This window comes from Zalophus californianus, chromosome 12, assembly GCF_009762305.2.
Source record: "Zalophus californianus isolate mZalCal1 chromosome 12, mZalCal1.pri.v2, whole genome shotgun sequence".
Lineage (NCBI taxonomy): Eukaryota > Metazoa > Chordata > Mammalia > Carnivora > Otariidae > Zalophus > Zalophus californianus.
Genome location: NC_045606.1, coordinates 80,095,111 through 80,113,979, shown reverse-complemented (window position 1 = coordinate 80,113,979; position 18,869 = coordinate 80,095,111). Strand labels below are relative to the sequence as shown.

At 36.9% G+C, this 18,869-nt stretch overlaps 1 pseudogene; it reads left to right on the top strand.

The window, feature by feature from the left end:
• Window positions 1-95: 95 nt before the first annotated feature.
• On the top strand, window positions 96-15,213 carry LOC113911051 (annotated as a pseudogene).
• Window positions 15,214-18,869: the final 3,656 nt, after the last annotated feature.

Here is an 18,869-nt window from a genome sequence, read left to right as displayed (position 1 = left end):
TGAGAGAGACACTAACGGTAAGAAAATATGTTAGAAGGCTGTTCTGCATTCCAAAAGAAAGATGACGAGTGAGGACCAGGACAGTGGTAGGGACCATGGAGAAAAGAGGGAAAATGGAAACGATTTCATCTGCAGATTTGCAAGCGTATACTGGAAAATTGGCAGGGGGAGGGGGCAGAAGTGGGAATGACAGAAGCAAAAGGAAGAGAGAAACCAAGGATGATGCTGAGGTTTGTGAGAGACCTAGGTTAACAGTTATCCTGTCAATTTGTATAGTTCGTATACATCCAACCCAATTAGTTTTATTCTGTTGTGAAGGTTATTTCATGTAGTAGAAAACTTTCCAAAACATGTCTCAGTGACTCAGATGATATTAGACATCAGAACATCTAATAAAACTACGCAAATACTGAGAACATGTTACAATTCCTGGAATAGAGATCATTTCAATCTTCTAATTAGGAATACAGCCTAGGGTGTCTTGTTTTAAATGGACTCCAATTTATTATTGTACGCCTTTTAAATGAATCCTGTTTTAGTCTTGACATTTTAGCAAGAAGCTGGATGGAAACTTAGTTAATTGGTTCATTCTGCTATGGGAACATGGCCACCAATTAGAATATAGGCTCTGAAAGTGTTAAGTTCTGCTACACTGCAGGTGGAAAAGGAACCTCCGAGGTATTCTCTAGCTTGCCTCTTGTAGTAATAATTATATATAAAAGAGCTATGTCTCAAAACCATAGCTTCTGGCATGAATTAATTCATTTGTATTTAATACGAAGTAAAAACCACCTAAATGGTCAGTGTTTGTTTCTTTATTTTGGCTAACGCATTCCAGAATCAATAAACAGGATTGATGGAAGAGGGGAGAAATTTGTATTGCAATACAAAATCTATACTCCAACCAGCCTGAATTCAGATTCTGGCTCTGCTGCTTATTAGCATCCTGACCGTGAATAAATTATTTCTCTAAGGTTCTCTATCCTCCAAGATAGAGATGCTAATAATAAAATAATAATAATATCTTCTTTGAAGGGTAATTATGAAATTTAAATAAGAAAGGGAATGCAAAATACCAATATGCCTGGCACTTAGTATATAGTCAATAATGGCCAGCTATTATTATTATTATTTGTATAAAAGAGTACTTTGCACTGATACCAGCTATGAAGGTAAAAATCATGAGAAGTGGAAAGCAACAGATACAAAAATGGCCAAAAACAGATTAGCAGGTTTTTGAAGTCTCTTTTTTCTCTTAGCCAGCTTGTGTTTATGATAGGTTAATTGTAAAAAAAGACAAAAACAAAACAACATTCTCTACCTTTTCCTATATCCACATCTTTTGCCCTCTAACTCTGCAGCTCCTTCCTTTAGAAGGTAGACACTTTGGCCAGAAGAATAAAGCAGAGGTGACTGTGTGCCAGTTCCGAGAGAACTTGGAACTGTTAATAATCTTACATACCTCCTCATGGTGTTTCTTGAAAAAGAACCAGCCCAAACTGGCCTGCTGGAGGATGAGAGATCATGTGGATCAGAGAGTAGATAACCCAGCTGAGAAAATCCCAGACAAGCTAGCCACCTGCTGATTGCTGCTGACCACAGACACAGTGGAAATTGGCGCAGCCCAGCCCAGATCAGCAAAAACACCAAACCATGGACTTGTAAGCAAAAACAAGTGCTTATTGTTGTATGCCAACAGGATTTCACTTGCTCGTTATACAACATTATTGTGGCAATAGATTATTGGTCATTCTCTTTGAAATTAAGAAACTGAACACATCTTTGGCAAAAGGAGTGGGGAAAAAATTGTCTGGTTTGTAAATAAAGACTTAAAAAACATGAAAGAAAAAAGCAAGACATAGTAATTTAAATGACCACTTAAGCACTTACTAAGTGCCAGATAGCATGCTAAATACCATAAGTATATAGGGGCACCTGGGTGGCTCAGTCAGTTAAGCCTCTGCCTTTGGCTGAGGTTATGATCCTTAGGTCCTGGGATGGAGCCCACATCGGGCTTCCTGCTCAGCTGAGAGTCAGCTTCTCCCCCCGCCCTTTGCCCCTCTCCCCACTTAAGCTCTCTCTTTCTCTTGCTCATCTCTCTTTTTCTCAAATAAAATCTTTAAAAATAAATAAAATAATATATGTATATATAAACATATAATACACACACATATGTGACTTCATTTAATTCTTATGAGAAGCTTTTGAAGAAACAAGTCAGAAGAAATCAAAGCTGAGGGAATTTAAGTAACTTATCCAAGCTTTCACTGAAATTCCTGCTCAAGTTTGTCTGACTCCAACGGCATATTTCAATGCCTCTGTGATACTGTCTTCCAGTATAGATTTATTTGCAACTCACAAAGCCTCTGCATTGTTGACTAGAGCTTGATTAATAAATAGTTTTACCAATGACTTAGAGATGAAATTTCTAGGGTAATCATGAATTATTACCCCAGACTGTTTTGGGCTCCATTTACTAAAAACCAGGAATCAAAATCAGTAATCTAAGTGCAAATAAGGCAAAATACTTTCTAGGAAAGATGTATCCTTTTTTTAAAAAAGATGTTATTTATTTATTTGAGGGGGGGACAGCACGAGAGGGGAGCGGTGGGGAGAGGCAGAGGGAGAAGCTGACTCCCCCGCCCTGCTGAGCAGCCCCCCACCCCCACCCTGGGATCATGACCTGAGCAGAAGGCAGGTGCTTAACCGACTGAGCCACCCAGGCATCCCTCTTTTTCTTTTTATAGTTAGCAAAGTAATAAATTCTAAAGAGTTTCAAAGCACATAGACAATCTGAGGACAATTTAGAACAAACCGATCAAAGCAGTAAATTGAGAGGGAATGGGGCAAATTGCATGAAGGAATATTTAACCGTTCTGCTTTTGGAGCTTTCAGAAAGCAACTTCTCTTTTCTAAATACATAAGATAATTTTGTGAAAATTATTAGAAGAGAAATACACAGTGTAAACAGTTGCGAAAAGAGAATGAACTTGAAACTTTATGGACACAAGAATATTACTGTACAGTGATCCTGGGAGAAATAGGGTATCCAATTTAAAGCAAAATTGTCATCAGCTTGACTGAATGAAATGTCCTTGTGCTGCTTACCCCCAAAGGAAAGGAAAAGTCTGTTTTTCTGTTCTAGAAGCTGCCTGTCATGCAGCAGTGAACATGAGCCATCCTATGAGTCACTTTTCTTTCATCTCTAATCTCTTTTCACAGTGACAAATGAATCACAGAAATCAATCTCAACTTTGACTCTGAAAAATCTTCTGTGGGATTTTTATTTGAAGAGAGTAAAGACAGGTGACCTAAAATTTCACATTAGGAGGCAGACAAAATGAGTGTGGGGCTAAGCTGGGTGCCAGGTGTGCACCGAAAGGGTCTGGCATGTTGGAGAGAGCTAAAGCTCTGGACATAGAGCAGATGAGTCCACATCCTGTCCCATGGCCTATTAGCTGTGTGAGTGGGAAAATCAGTCAACCTCTGGAGGACTTAGGGTCCTCATTTATCAAAAAGGTAAGATAATAATATCTACATAGTAGGACTGCGATAAGTATGAAACAACATATTTAGACTTTTTCTTCAGAGTCTAATAAAAGCATTAATCAAAAATCAATGTAGGCACTAATTAATCCCGCAATCATTTTACACTATATTACCTAGTGCTATAAACTATTTTGCTATTTTCTGCATGAATATGTTTTTCTATCTCCCTAATTAAATAACTGTTACCAAAAAGCATTGCGTTCTTCTTTTTTAATGTGCCCTTCAGTTCTGAATATTTGGAAGACACTCTGCCCATAGAAGTAACTCAATAAAGGTAGTGGATAACTATTGAGCTACATATTATAAAGAAAGGAGTGAGACACTGCTGATCTATGTATTTAGGTGGATTCGGAAAGCACGTACCAAAGACACAACAAAATAACACATTTACTGATGATATTTGTGCTCATTAATCAAGTTTTACATTATCTCCATGGTTCTTTCTTCTGAACCAGGGCTTCATGGACAATCTTAATGCATACAATTTGTTTCCCGGTTCTTAGTATGAATTAGCTAGGTAATACTGAATACCTCAATGGAACTTCTGCTGAATACTCTGGTCTACTTATTAGACACAATTACCATCAGGTTAAGAAACCACATAGTGGTTGCTGAGCTCCCGTTACTACTCATTAGAAAATTCTGGAGCCAGGAGCAATACAGAAAGAAAGGGGATTATTAAGGTTCACTTTTTATGCTAAACAAAGGTTCCATTATTAGCACATATTGAGGTATTTCAGCTTACACTAAATTAGCTACCTTTTAAAAGACACCTATATTTAAAGACATTAAATAAAAGCAGTGGTTAAAGGAATCCTTGCTCTGTTACAGAACCTCTGATGAATGACTGAGTCCTGATGGAAGTAAAATACAGTGTAAACATTTCCCTAAGCTAAATTTTAGTGGACTGTTGTTAAATGTAAATAACTATAAATACAGAAGCTACTATTTTGTGATTAGTCCCATGGAATCATCACAATGTTAATCTTTGGCTTTGGTTTCTTTCAGTCAATGTTTTCAGTCTCAGCACAGAAGTAGTTGTGCCTGTGAGTGTGAGTGTAGCTTTAAAATCCACTAATTAGCTGCTTTTTTATACCCAAATTTATCTTATAAGTTGAAAAGGAAGAAGAATGAAAATGTAAGAAAAAAAATTATACTGAGTAAAATATGCTAAGGCCTTCCCTACAAATACATAGAAAACTTTTCATTTTAAGATACAGGCATTAAAGATAAGGTGAGCATATCATTAGAGATTTATTTGTCAAGCCCTCGGAATTGTTTTGATTTTAATACTTTGACAAAATTTATCCGCAATTCCTAAAATATAGAGAGATCTTAGTTTATTAATATAGCGCCATCTTCTGGCAAATATTAAGAAGGGCAGTTGGTTTTGTACCAAGACAGTATTGAAATCATTTAAAGAATTTAATGAAAAATTGATCCATTGTAACAAACATCTAGAATTGCATTCTACAGGGCATTCTTAACATTTTAGTGTTATGTTAAATGCTACTTGTTAACCTTGACTTCTAACCTTTACCAAGTTTAAAGTTATTGTCAAATTGCTACAACAGGGCATAAATTCCATTAAAGCCAAATTGTAAGATGAAGTTATATATGCTATATGCCTTCTACATATAATATGTAACTTTATATATAACATATTTTGTATGTAATATAAAATACATACAAATATAAAATGCAAAATATACTCAGATCATCACTTTTAAAAAGTAGAGTGATTGAATATAAATATAATTATATATATAATTATATACAATATATACATAATCCAAAATTCTACATATATAAGACCCAAGATCTACAAATAGGCCAGCCTTTACAGGAATAACAAAGTGAAACATCAAAAATTGGCTGCTTTTCTAAATATATCTTACCAAAAATTAAAATGCAAACAAAAAATTAAACAAAACTTCTTAATGTATAAAAGAAAAAGGGCCAATAACTCTAAAATATAATCGTTATAATCATCATCAGTGATAAATGCTAACCTCCTTAATATGTTAAAAGTTCTAACAAATCATTAAGAAAAGACGGCAATCACAATAGAAAAATGAGATTAATTAAATTTTGTAAATAAGGGATAAGAATTGAACAAAGAAAAAGTTAAAGAAATAAACCAAAAAATACCTTTACCCTCAAACACAATGAACTATAAGCTAAACACAACAAAACAAGAGTTTTTAGCTACAATTTGAGAAAAAAATAAGGCTGTTAATTTATTACTTTATGATATAAATTTATACCATATTTCTGAAGGGTTATTTGGCAATAAGTACCAAAAGTTGTTTTAAATGTATATATCTCCTCAGGAAATAGTCAAACATGTGAGAAACATGTAAAAAGAATGCTTAAAAATTTGAGTTTTGTTTGGTTTGTTTGTAGTAAACACAGGGAATCTTTGGAAAGAATCTAGATGTCTTAAAATAGGAGATTTTTAAATATATTTTTAATATTTTTATATATATTTAAAGTGCAGTGCCTTTATGTGATAAAATGATGCTATTAATGCATGGAATGATGTCTACAATATAATATTCAGAAAAAAATATAAAGTGAAAATAAAACAAAGTAATATGTATATTATGATCCCATGGAAAATGATGGATGGGTGTACATTGATTATTCACAGGTCATCTCTGCATATTGAAATTATAGATATGTTTACCTTCATATTAATCCATATATTCTATGTTTTAAATAATAAATTTATTTATTTTATACATTTTATTAAATAATAATTTACTATTTAGAACATAGAACTTCTAAAAATGTCAAGTTGTTGTAAATCTTTACTTTTCAAGAACATAAAAAATGAGAAAAATCAGTAAATATTAAGAGCCTATGTTTTGTGGAGTTATACAAAGTATAATTATACATAGCATAATTGAGAAATTAAGATTACAAATCAATAATATAATAGGATAGATGAAAAGTACTGTATGAGTGAATAAATCAGTCAGGACATTTTTGCTTTAAGAAACTGAAAACTTGTTGAATGTTCTTAAGCGAAAGAAAGAAGGAGAGAGAGAGAGAGAGAAGAAAGAAAGAAAGAAAGAAAGAAAGAAAGAAAGAAAGAAAGAAAGAAAGAAAGAAAGAAAGAAAGAAAGAAAGGAAGGACGGAAGGAAGGAAGGAAGGAAGAAAGAAAGAAGGAAGGAAGGAAAGAAAGAAAGAAGGAAATTATTTGCTTTCACAACTGGGAAGGACAGAAGTAGAGCCGATTTTAAGGATGACTGTAAAGAAGGACTTAAACCTGGACCCTGTTCCCGTCTGTGTGATATTCGTTGTCTAATGGCACCTTCTTCATGTGGTGGTAGCAGGAAATGGTCCTAAGCAGCTTAGGGCTCATACCCGTATAACTCCATTAAGAGAACTGCAGTTTAAAAAAATATTCTGACTGCTTGAATATAGTCCAGGGTGTGGGTTAACATGATTGGCACTTCCTGCTGTTAAAAAAAAAAAAAAAAAAAAGATTCTAACACTTGTTAAAATAGTAAAGAAGACTTTATTCAGAACCATTGTGATAGGTGTCAAGACAACCACAATAGGGGAGAGAGACTGGGGCTCAACTCAATACAGCAAAGACAGCTGGGATTTAGAGTCAACAAGCAGAGTGAGGGAGTCACTGGATGAAAAATTATGAAGAGAAGACATCAAACGTAGAGGAATTCTTGCCAAATCCAATTCACAGGTTTCTTGCTGAAGACAGGCCAGGATGATCAGACATCAAGGATTGGGAGATTCTCAATAAGCTGACTTAGCAGAATTCCTGCTACAACTAGACTAGGTAGGCTGAAGATGGATGAGACTGAGGATGGGACCTAGCTGACAAGTGGGCTCCAAGGAGCCTGACCAAAATTTGGTCAAGAAAAAAGTATGGAGGTTCCTCAAACAGTTGAAATTAGAGCTACCGTTCGATCCAGCAATTGCACTACTGGGTATTTACCACAAAGATACAAATGTAGGGACCCGAAGGGGTACGTGTACCCCAATGTTTATAGCAGCAATGTCCACCATAGCCAAACTGTGGAAAGAGCCAAGATGCCCATCGACAGATGAATGGATAAAGAAGATGTGGTATATATACACAATGGAATATTATGCAGCCATCAAAAGGAATGAGATCTTGCCATTTGCAACGACGTGGATGGAACTGGAGGGTGTTATGCTGAGTGAAATAAGTCAATCAGAGAAAGACATGTATCACATGACCTCACTGATATGAGGAATTCTTAATCTCAGGAAACAAACTGAGTGTTACTGGAGTGGTCGGGGGTGGGAGGGATGGGGTGGCTGGGTGATAGATATTGGGGAGGGTATGTGCTACGGTGAGCGCTGTGAATTGTACAAGACTGTTGAATCACAGATCTGTACTTCTGAAACAAATAACGCAACATATTTTAAGAAAAAAAGAAAAAGAAGAAGATAATAGAAGAGGAAGAAAAGGGGAGTATGTCAGAGGGGGAGACGAACCATGAGAGATGATGGACTCTGAAAAACAAACTGAGGGTTCTAGAGGGGAGGGGGGTAGGGGGATGGGTTAGCCTGGTGATGGGTATTGAGGAGGGCACGTTCTGCATGGAGCACTGGGTGTTATGAACAAACAATGAATCATGGAACACTGCACCAAAAACTAATGATGTAATATATGGTGATTAACATAACAATAAAAAATTTAAAAAAATACAACACCTAAAAAAAAAAAAAAGAAACAGGAGTCTTTAATTCTGAGAAGAATCACTGCCAAACTTAGCTTGGCTGTACTAATTAGCAGAGATTGGGAATTCAGACAGCTATCCTGTTAGAAAAAGGTATGCTAAGGAGTGACTTTACAGAATCCTGCCCAGAGGGTGTATTGTTGGGGCTCTGATCCTATGACTGAGACTCTTGTAGATTTGGGCAGGAACAGGACTTTAAATGATACCCCAGAAGACCCCCTCATGAAGTACAGATTTCTCATCCAAACATCCTGACATCCAGGAACCTGGAGGAGAGGAGGATTCACTACATTCTTTAGTTAATTCTTGAATATCTCAATTTAACTGGAAGTATTGTCTCCCACTGAGCTGAATCTATCTCTTTGATGTTTTCATTTATTGTTTAATTCTTTCTCTCTAAAATTATCCAGATGAAGTCTAACCTACTTCTCCATACCTGTATCTGTTAGTGTTTTTTTTTCTTTTCTAACACAACAGGATTCCCTGATGTTTCTACTATGCCTCATAACCCTCTTTCAGACCTTACCACCATCAGGGTCAGTCCCTTCTGGAAGAAATGCAGTTGCGGTTCTTCTTAAACGGTGATACCTCAAAGTCTAATCTGTTCAGTGTGTCATATAATAGGACTCTGGCCTCCAGTGCTTTGGACTCTTGAATTTTGTAATTGCTACCTAATTCCTCTACCTAATTCCACCTAGTTCCGAGAGCAACTCGGAACTCATAGCTGCCATAGCCTTGAGTTTCCCAGTTTGCAGGTCAAAACCCTTGCAATAAACTCATCTTTCTGCTTTGTTTTATTCACTGTGCAGAGTTCAGCAATACAAATCTGTGTGCACATAGGGGCCAGTCACCAAGCTCCATAGTGAATGATGCATCCCCTTCTCCAATAAAGAAATGACAAAAAAACAAAAAACAATTTTTTAAAAATGGGGAGTTGGCTGGGTTGGGAGGGGGAGGAGAATGCTCCACACTGTGTGTCTCTGTGAACTTCACAGGTAGAACTCTCACTAGAAGTAGAAAGTACCTCGTCTGTGCATTGCATTAGCACCTGATGGAACTGGCTGATCTCCATCGGGTGTGTGACAGGAGACGGTATAGAGACCATTGCACCCCGTGGGATTCGCCACCAGGAGTGGCACTTTAACCACGATCACAGAGATTGAAGCTGAGATGGCTCAGACTCAAGAAAAACAAGGCCACCCAACACCACATAAGCTTGATTAAGGCTCGCCTTTCTAAGCTTTGCAGAGAACTCATTACTCCAGAAGGTGGTGGTAGTGGGCTAGAAGATTTTGATAAGGCCAAGCAGGTGATGCTCAAATACTGGGTTTGTTGATTTTCCATCTGTAGAGAAGTCAACACTGCTCAGTAATCTGGCAGTGATGTATTTCAACATGACAGCTCGAATTCACTACTCTCACCACAGTTCCTGGTGTAATCAGATACAAAGGTGCCAAGACCCAGCTTCTGGATCTCCCAGTTATCAATGAGGGTGCCAAGAATGGAAAAAGTAAAGGAAGTCATTGCAGTGGCCTGAGTGTGTAACTTGGTCCTGATTGTTCTGGATGTCCTGAAACCATTGGGACATGATAAGATCATTGAAAACAAGCTGAAAGTCTTTAGCATTCACTTGAACAGCAAACCCCCTAACATTGGCTTTAAGAAGAAGGATAAGGGAGGCATCAATCTCACTGTCACTTGCCCTCAAACTGAGCTGGAGGCTGAAATTGTGAAGAGCATTCTGGCTGAATATAAAATTAGTAATGCTGGTGTGGCTCTGCATAGTGATGCCACAGTAGATGACCTCATTGACATGGTGGAAGAAAACAGAGTCTATATCCTTTGTATCTATGTGTTAAGTAAGATTGATCAGATCTCCACTGAAGAATTGGATATCATCTGTAAGGTGCCTCCCTGTGCATCCATCTCCGCCCATCACTGCTGGAATTTTGGTGACCTGTTGGAAAATATCTGGTACTAACAAAAACTAGTGAGGAATTCACCAAGCCCAAAGGCCAGTTGCCACATTACACACCTCCAGTAGTGCAGCCTTATCCCAGGATCACATGGAGGATTTCCACATGAATATTCACAAAAACCTTATCAAAGAAGTCAATATCTTTCAGTCTGGTTGGGGAGGGTCTCTCTGTGAAACACAATTCTTTCAAACAGTGGGTTAAGACCATACATTAGAGAATGAGAATGTCATTCATTGTGAAAAATTGAAGTCTTCTTCTTTCTCCAACTGCCAGGCCAACCATAGCAGCCTTCCCCATGCCCAAGCATTTTATCCCAGGTCCCTTCTGGCTTTGGCAGCCACGAGATCAGGAATCACAGGAGGAAGATGGAGGCACCCACACTGAAACTTCACCTGTCTTATCTTAGTGTCACCTTGTATATTGAACTGCTTAAAAACCTGGTTGAGGGGGGAAAGCCACACTGGGTAAGGATTTCACAAATATCTACCTGGGGATTCATAATTAAGGGGTCATAGGGTCATAAACATTTTTAAAATCTTGTTCAGGGCATGTGCATGCAAATCTAAAATATGTAAACAAGGACACCTATACCTGAGGTGAGGTTAATGAATGTTTAATGAATTCATGAGTGACATAACCTTTCAGTGACTGTGCTTACTCTGAGTTTAATGCATATAGGATACATCAATAATTACTTATTTAAAGTTTTGCCTTTCATTATTTAATTAGTGGGAAATAAAGACAAACCTAAATATGTTCTATTACTGAAGAAAGTGGCAAAATATTGTAACTACCAAAAAAGAAAAAATTTGTGAAAGCTCATCTAAGACCTACTTTGTTGTTTTTAACTCTATTTACAGAAATATATTAAGATAAATATAAGCTTTATGGCAACCCAAATATTTCATGTTTGATTTATGAATATGATGGATAGGAACTGTTACAAAACAGAAGGTAAATCCTTAAAATATTCAGTTCTAGAATGTGTTCCTGACCTTTTGTGCTTTGTGCCACATAATGAATTATTCATAGAGCATTGATAACAATGTGACATACAGTCTTAGACACACTGGATCAAATCACTGAACTGGGAGATGGAAGATTGTAAGTCTTATTTTGGCTGTCATTACCTGTGTGACCCTGGTCAACTCGTTCATTCATTCACTCAACATTTTAGAAAACTTCTGCCATCTGCTATGAACAGGATATAGCAGTTAACAAAATATCCCTCACTTCATAGAGCTTACAGTCCAGTCATTTAACCTCTAGTCAAGACACATAATTTCTTTAGTCTCAAGTGTTCTCATGAAATAAAAGAATTGGGTATTTACAATATCCTATCAAATGCTCCTGAACCTTCATCAATAAAATATGTGCTTTCAGTCATGTTCTCTGTAATGATTGTAAGTTGTCCTGAGTTTTATGTTGCAAGATCCCTACCTGACCGCTAGCAATTGTTCCTTGAGCCAGGTGGCATTGGTACTATGTGATATGTCAAATGCTATCACAATACTTGCTGAACAATGCGGGTGTGCATCCCATAGTCATGAGTACTTTAAGTTCTATTCCACAACTCAGAGCATTCCAACCAGTGTGAATGGGCTATGGGGTTGTGAGCAGATAGCAATTCCCTCCAGCGTCAAGTGGTCTGATAAGGTATGGTAGGCTAGAGCGTCCGGCTTGTGGTCTCCTAAAGCAAGCAGCCTTAGCTGCTGCCTTTCATGTACTGTATACATATATCATTTTTTTAGGTACGTCATGATGTAAAAGAAATTGAGAAGTATTACTCTAACAAACCAATTATAAAATCAAAAATGCAAATTACAATGAAGGTAAAGAAATAAAGAGCAGAAGAAATTTAGGATAAAAGGTCACAGTCAGGGTCATGAAAACTAACTTAATATTATCTGTGTGAAATTGGAACCAACAGATGTTAGACTATTTCAGAGAGTATAAAGCTATACATCAGGGCACCTGGGTGGCTCAGCTGGTTAAGCATCCAACTCTTGATTTCGGCTCAGGTCATGAACTCAGGGTCATGAGATTGAGCCCTGCATAGGGCTCCACACTCAGCAGGGGAGTCTGCTTGAGATTCTATCTTGCTCTCTCTCTGTCCCTCCCTCTCCTGCTATAAATTAATTAATTAGTTAATTAATTAAAAAATCTATACATGAGTATGACACTGAATCTAAAGTGAAGGAGTAAGTGGGCATCTTTTGTCAAAAGTCTCAAAGAAAGCTATAAATTCATTATTTCAGTTCATGAGGCAGTAACCCCTTCCCCTTTATGTAATACATTTATAAATATCATTCTCTAAAGGGGCTATAAATAGCCTCCATATTTGTAAAGTTAAATCACATATATTATCAGATCTAAAGTCCACTGGTTATGTCCATGAATCCCTAAGGGGTAATTATTTTTAAAGCTTCCTTCTTCTCACTAAAATATCAGTAAATAAGTCAGTTAAAGCCCTGATTTATAGAATTCCTTTGATCCTATCACCCCTCAAATTCTTCAGCTCTATCTACCTCCCCATTCACAGCGCCACTCCTGAAATCCACCTTTCAAGTCTATCATCTGATCCATCTCCCATTGTTTTTAGAATGCCTCTGTCCTCTGCAAAACATTTTAAAGGATCCCCTTTGTCTATATAAATAATTCCCACAGAAGGAGGGAGATATAAGATACTACAATCTCAATTATTTAGGAGGGATTTGTATGTTTTTCAAATGGATTTCTTTTCAAAGTAAGTAGCTGTGGTCAACTGAATAATGTCGAAGTTCCTCGATATGGCAAACACAGTCTTTCTTTTTTTTTTTTAATTTTATTTATTTATTTGCCAGAGATAGGGCGAGAGAGAGCACACAAGCAGGATGAGCGGCAGGCAGAGGGAGAGGGAGAAGCAGGCTTCCCGCGGAGCAGGGAGCCCAATGCGGGGCTGGATCCCAGGACCCTGGGATCATGACCTGAGCCGAAGGCAGACGCTTAACCGACTGAGCCACCCAGGCGTCCCTAAACACGGTCTTTCTTGATGCCTTGCTCTTTAGTCTCATCTCCTACCATCGCTCTTTCAAACAGTTCCAAACTGTTCACAGTTCCCCCCCAATACTGGCGCATTTGGATGTGCCTTTCTTTTGCCTATCCTATCCTCCAGCTCTGCTGGTCGTGCACTTCAGTGGCAAGTCTCTGATCTTCACAGATAGCCTATCACTTCATGTTTTGCATCTGCTGCTCTTACAACACAAGTTAAACGTATACTTATGTCCATCTTATCCACTAAATAGGATCTTTATGAGTATGGAGATTGTGGAGTGTATCTTATTCAAGCCAAGGTAAGGCCCAGCCTGTATTAGGCACGCAATAAATATTAAATTAAAGGGACATTTTTCTATAAGGTTTTTCATAATATTCTTTGAAGCTTTAGAAGTCAAAATATAATTGAGGATCCTTGTAGGATAATAGGATGTCAACCTTGAAAAAATGTTTTTGAGTCCTTACAAAATTAACAACACAATAGTTCATTGTAGCCAATACTCAAAACTCCTTCTTCATTTCAGCAATGACTCTGAAGTAGGCAGCGTGCTAGGTACTGAGAATTGAAAGGGAAAAAAGAAAAAGGGTTGCTAGAACCTTCAATTCAAAACGTACCTGGATTTGATATTCATGAAGCCTACCCAAACTTCACTCAAAAACTCATGAAAATAGAGGGGGAAATAATGTTTTCAATATCAATTACAGAGATGAGTAAAAATCAATACCAGTATCTAGAAGGAAAGGAGTGAGAACTGGTAAATTTCCAAGTTTTAGTTAATGTTCTACCTTACCTTTGTTTCACAAAATAGACTTGGACTTCAGTAACATAAGCATATGCTTCAACATTCTAAGCCAAGTTATTTTAGACCTAAATTCTATACTTGACTATAACAGAGAAGTCATCTCTAAAGGGAACTCCTGGCAATGTTAGCCTATACTACCTTTTTAAAAAGAAAATAAGGTAAAGAGAGCTTCTTGTTCCCAATATTGCCAGAAGAAAACAAGTGTTGGGATTTCTTCTGAATGCACCAACATGAGTCATATTCCAATTTCTGAATCAATCACTGGCCAAAAGAATTAAATGAGTTAATTGGCCAAACTTAGGTTATCTCTCCTACCTTACTTAGAGAGAGCAGTAAGGGCAGGCGGTCATCCACACCTAAACTCCATGGACTAAGAGTGGGCTCTTCCACGTATAATCACATCAGTGGCATAAGAAAAAAGAGACAAATATGCTAAAAAAATCAGGAACTGCTAAGTCCACTATAAAGTAAAGAGGGAGAAAAACTCCCTCTGCATTATTTCTCACTAAGAATATGAAGACTCTAGTAGTTGGTACTGTAGATAGGGAAAATCATGTCTTATAATTAAGAAATCAGGTTTGACTTCTCAGACTCTACAGAAAGGCCTTGGAAATCCTCAGGAACCCACAAAACACATCTAGAGAGTCACGGCTAAAGAAATACTTCTGAAATTTTGATGTCTGCCAAACACTTGGAGATTCTGATAAAATACAGATTGTGATTTTGTTGGTCTAGGATAGAGCCTTAAAGTCTTCACTCTAACAAGCTCCCAAACGATAGTAATGTTGCTCGTCCATGGACCACGCTGAGTGGCAAAACTTAAAACAGTAAGGACATAAACGGAAATCCAGAGGCAGGAAAGAATTTGTGATTGGTTTATTCTGTTTTCTCTGCCGCTTCCTCTGCCCCTCACAATGTCAGTTTTGCTCTAAGACTGATTTCACCTTGATCATGGGAGGTCTGCAAGAGGTATTTGAGCTTTATATTTCCTCTTGTATGTCTAGCTGGAGAGAACACTTTCCACATTAATTAACCAAAAGCTTGAGCTCATGTTCCCTGAACCTACTGAAGCAGTTCCTGTAGCCAGCAAAATGCCATCTGCTGATTGACTCAAAACTGGGATACATGAGTCATTCACTGTCATTACTATATGTATATATATATATATATATGTATATATATATACACACACATATACATGTATATAGTCATAAACACATATATGTGTAGATGTGTATGTGTGTGTATAATATAATGAGTGGGATGAAGTTGCAGGGATGTTGGGCTTCCAGGCTAAAGCAGAAAGTGGGAGAGTAGGAAACATAAATCCTATAGAGTAATGGGAAAATAAAAATGTTCCACAATATCTAGTAGCTAGAGTTAACTAAAAAAGAAGATGAGGGGAAAGCCTGCTGGAGCCTGAGCCTGGAGCTTTAAAACAGGGACACGAAATTTTCTTACAAAGAGCCAAATAGTAAATATCTTAGTCTTTGAGAGTCTCTATCACATATTCTTCTTTTATTTTTGAGCAATCCTTTGAAAAAATGTAAAGTCCTGCCAGCAGGAGTTACCAATCCTCCTTTATACGAAGCTATAGGCCCAGGGGCGCCTGGGTGGCTCAGTAGGTTAAGCATCTGACTTCAGCTCCGGTCATGATCTCAGGGTCCTGGGATGTAGCCCTGTGTCCAGCCCCACATCCAGCCCCATGTCAAGCTCCCAGCTCAGCAGGGAATCTGCTTGTCCCTCTCCCTTTGCCCTTTCCCCAGCTGGTGCTCACTCACTCTCACTCACTCTCCCCCTTAAATAAATAAATAAAATCTTAAAAAAAAAAAAAAAAAGAAGAAGAAGAAGCTATAGGCCTGGAAGAGGTGAGAGGTTGGGGACATAGCCAAGTGAGCAGAGACACCTAGCCAGCTGCCCCTGGCCTGGAGGATGAATCCACGGTAACCCCAACATCTCCGTCAAATCACTGCTAGCTTCCCACCCAATGTTCCCTCTCCCCTTCTTCCTTACTAAGATGTTCCTGATTTTTCTCAGCTGAAACATATGTCCAATTAAAAATACTTGCCTCCTCAGAATCCCCTGGAGATGAAGTTGTCACACACACATAATGGGGCCAAGAAGATAAACGGAAAATACTTAGTGGAATTTCCAGCAATTTTTGTACAAGTATTAAGTACAGCTGGTGCGCTCTATTGACCTTTTCACTTCCCTTTCTCCTTCAGGAGGCATGGGAGCATAAGAGCTCCCTGGAGTCTTTGAGGATGAAAATCACATCCTAACAATGGGGAAGCAGAAGGTTAGAAAAAGCTTGGACATCTATGATTTCACGGATAGCCTGTGTCCAGAATTTCTCTTATGTGAGAAAAATTAATCTCTTTTTGATGAAATCATTGTAGTTGGCATGCTCCATTGGCCTTTGCTCTAGGGATTCTGTCAAAAAGCCCGAAGCAATAATAACTGATAGCTCCTTATGGGGTGGTGGGTGGGTTGAAACGTTGTTAGGAGGTACAATAGGATCTGGTCTGAAGCAAAGATCCAGGTAAAAGCAATGGCAATTTTCTGAATTCTCTAAAGGGAAGAGAGAGATAAAAGGAGAGGAAAGGGGATGGGCTGACAGGTAGGGGAATGGAGGAGAAGAGAGAAAAGGTATAAAAATGCAATCAAATAATTCAGCAGACAAAACAGAATGCTCATGAGGAAAGCCAGCCGTGAAAATAAAAATCAGATCATGAATTTACTATATAAGTTATTAGAAAGATCAGATAATAACTTTAAAAATAACAACATTTAGCTATTCACAGACATAAATGAAAACATATTACACCTTAAATGCAGATACATCTTTTGAAATGAAAAGAAGCAGAAATGACACAGAGGTTACAAATGACACATATATAGTATGATGTCACATAAAAACTGTGGAAACACAAAACATAATATATTCACTGTGAATAAGTACATGTAAAGTAATGGTATGAATTATGCATAGGATTGACAAACAACAAATTCAAGTGAGTTACTATTTCTGGGAGCAGAGGAGGAAGGAAAATGTGATTGACAAATGGTCTGTAGGAGGTTTCAGTAGTATATAATGTATTTTTTTATTTTCTAAATTTTAAGTCAAAAATAGAGGAATGTTAGAATTGATAGAGCTGGCTCATGCATACTTGGGAATAAATTATGTGTTTTGTATATTTAAAATATATAGTAAGATGCTATTGTGGTGGATATATGTCATTATACATTCACCCAAAACTACAGAATGTACAACACCAAGAATGAACCATAATGTAAATAAATTATGGACTTTGGGTGATGACGTGTAGGCCCATCAGTTGCAACAATGTACCATTCTGGAAGGGGAATGTTAATAATGGAGCCTTATGCGTGTGTGAGGGCAAAGGATAAATGGAAAATCTTTGTATCTTCCTCTCAATTTTGCCATGTACCTAAAATGGCTCTCAAGAAAATAAAGTCTTTAAATATATAAATATATGTAATATTTAATTTTTTAATATTTTTGGTACGGGCTTAAATTTTTATTACTATTATTACACACAGTTTTCTATGAAGGATAGGAGAACAGATTTGAGGTTGTATTTTAACGACGTGGCATTTTGTTATTATTAGTTAGATTTTTTTTTTCCTCAGGTTATGAGGAAAGGGCATAAGCAGCAGCAGTGATTACTAATACAATGTCTGTTTCAACTCCTGAAAGGTTCTTTCTTTTCTTTTTTTCTTTTAACTCCAGTATAGCTAAAGTGTTATATTAGTTTCAGGTGTACAGTCTAGTGATTTAACAATTCTATATTACTCAGTGCTCATGAAGATAAATGTACTCTTAATAAATATATATAATATTTTAAAATAAAATATATTCCAGATTAAAAACAAATAAATATATTGCTTTATCACAATATTTACATCAGAAAAAAGAATTAAAAGACACATTTTTAATAAGAAGGGAGAAATAATAAAACACATTTCATGCGGATATAGGGACTAATACTTCAAAAGAATTTAAAAGTCATAAGTGTGGATACCCTTAACAACCTAGCTTCAAAAATATATGGAAAAAAATGGCAACACTACAGGCAGAAATTGAATACCCCACAATCACAGTGCTCAGACATGAATAAACCGAGTAAACAAAACTAAATGAGGATACAGATATCTTGAGTAACACAAATAACAAAATATTGTCATAAATAATAGAAACCTGTAACAGCAGAATTAGCATATACACACAAAAATTTACAAACATTGACCATGTATTTGGTCTTAAAAATCATCACATGAAACAACTCAAATGGCTAATGAATATGAAAAGATAGTTATCTCTGTAGTAATTTACAAATCACAGAAATGCAAATTAAACCAACAATTTGAAGTAGTTTTTCTAAAATTAGTGTTTAATATTTCCAAGCGCTGGAAAAGTTGTGAAGAAATGGTACTCTCCACTACTGATGCTAGGAGCATAAAGTCGTAAAAAAGCAAGTTGGCAATGCATTTTAATGGTGTCTATTAAAAGTAAAATATTCATTTCACATGATGGATCAATTAAACCTTTAGGTATCTATATTAACAAAACACTTTGCATCTGCATAATTAGATATTTATTGCAGCATAGCACAAAAACTAGCAAATTTACTAAAATTTTCACTGGTAAAGAAATGGTAAATAAAATGTGATATATATAAAATAGTTAAAGAGATGGGTTAGAACAGCGCCTGGGTGGCTCAGTTGGTTAAGCATCCAACTC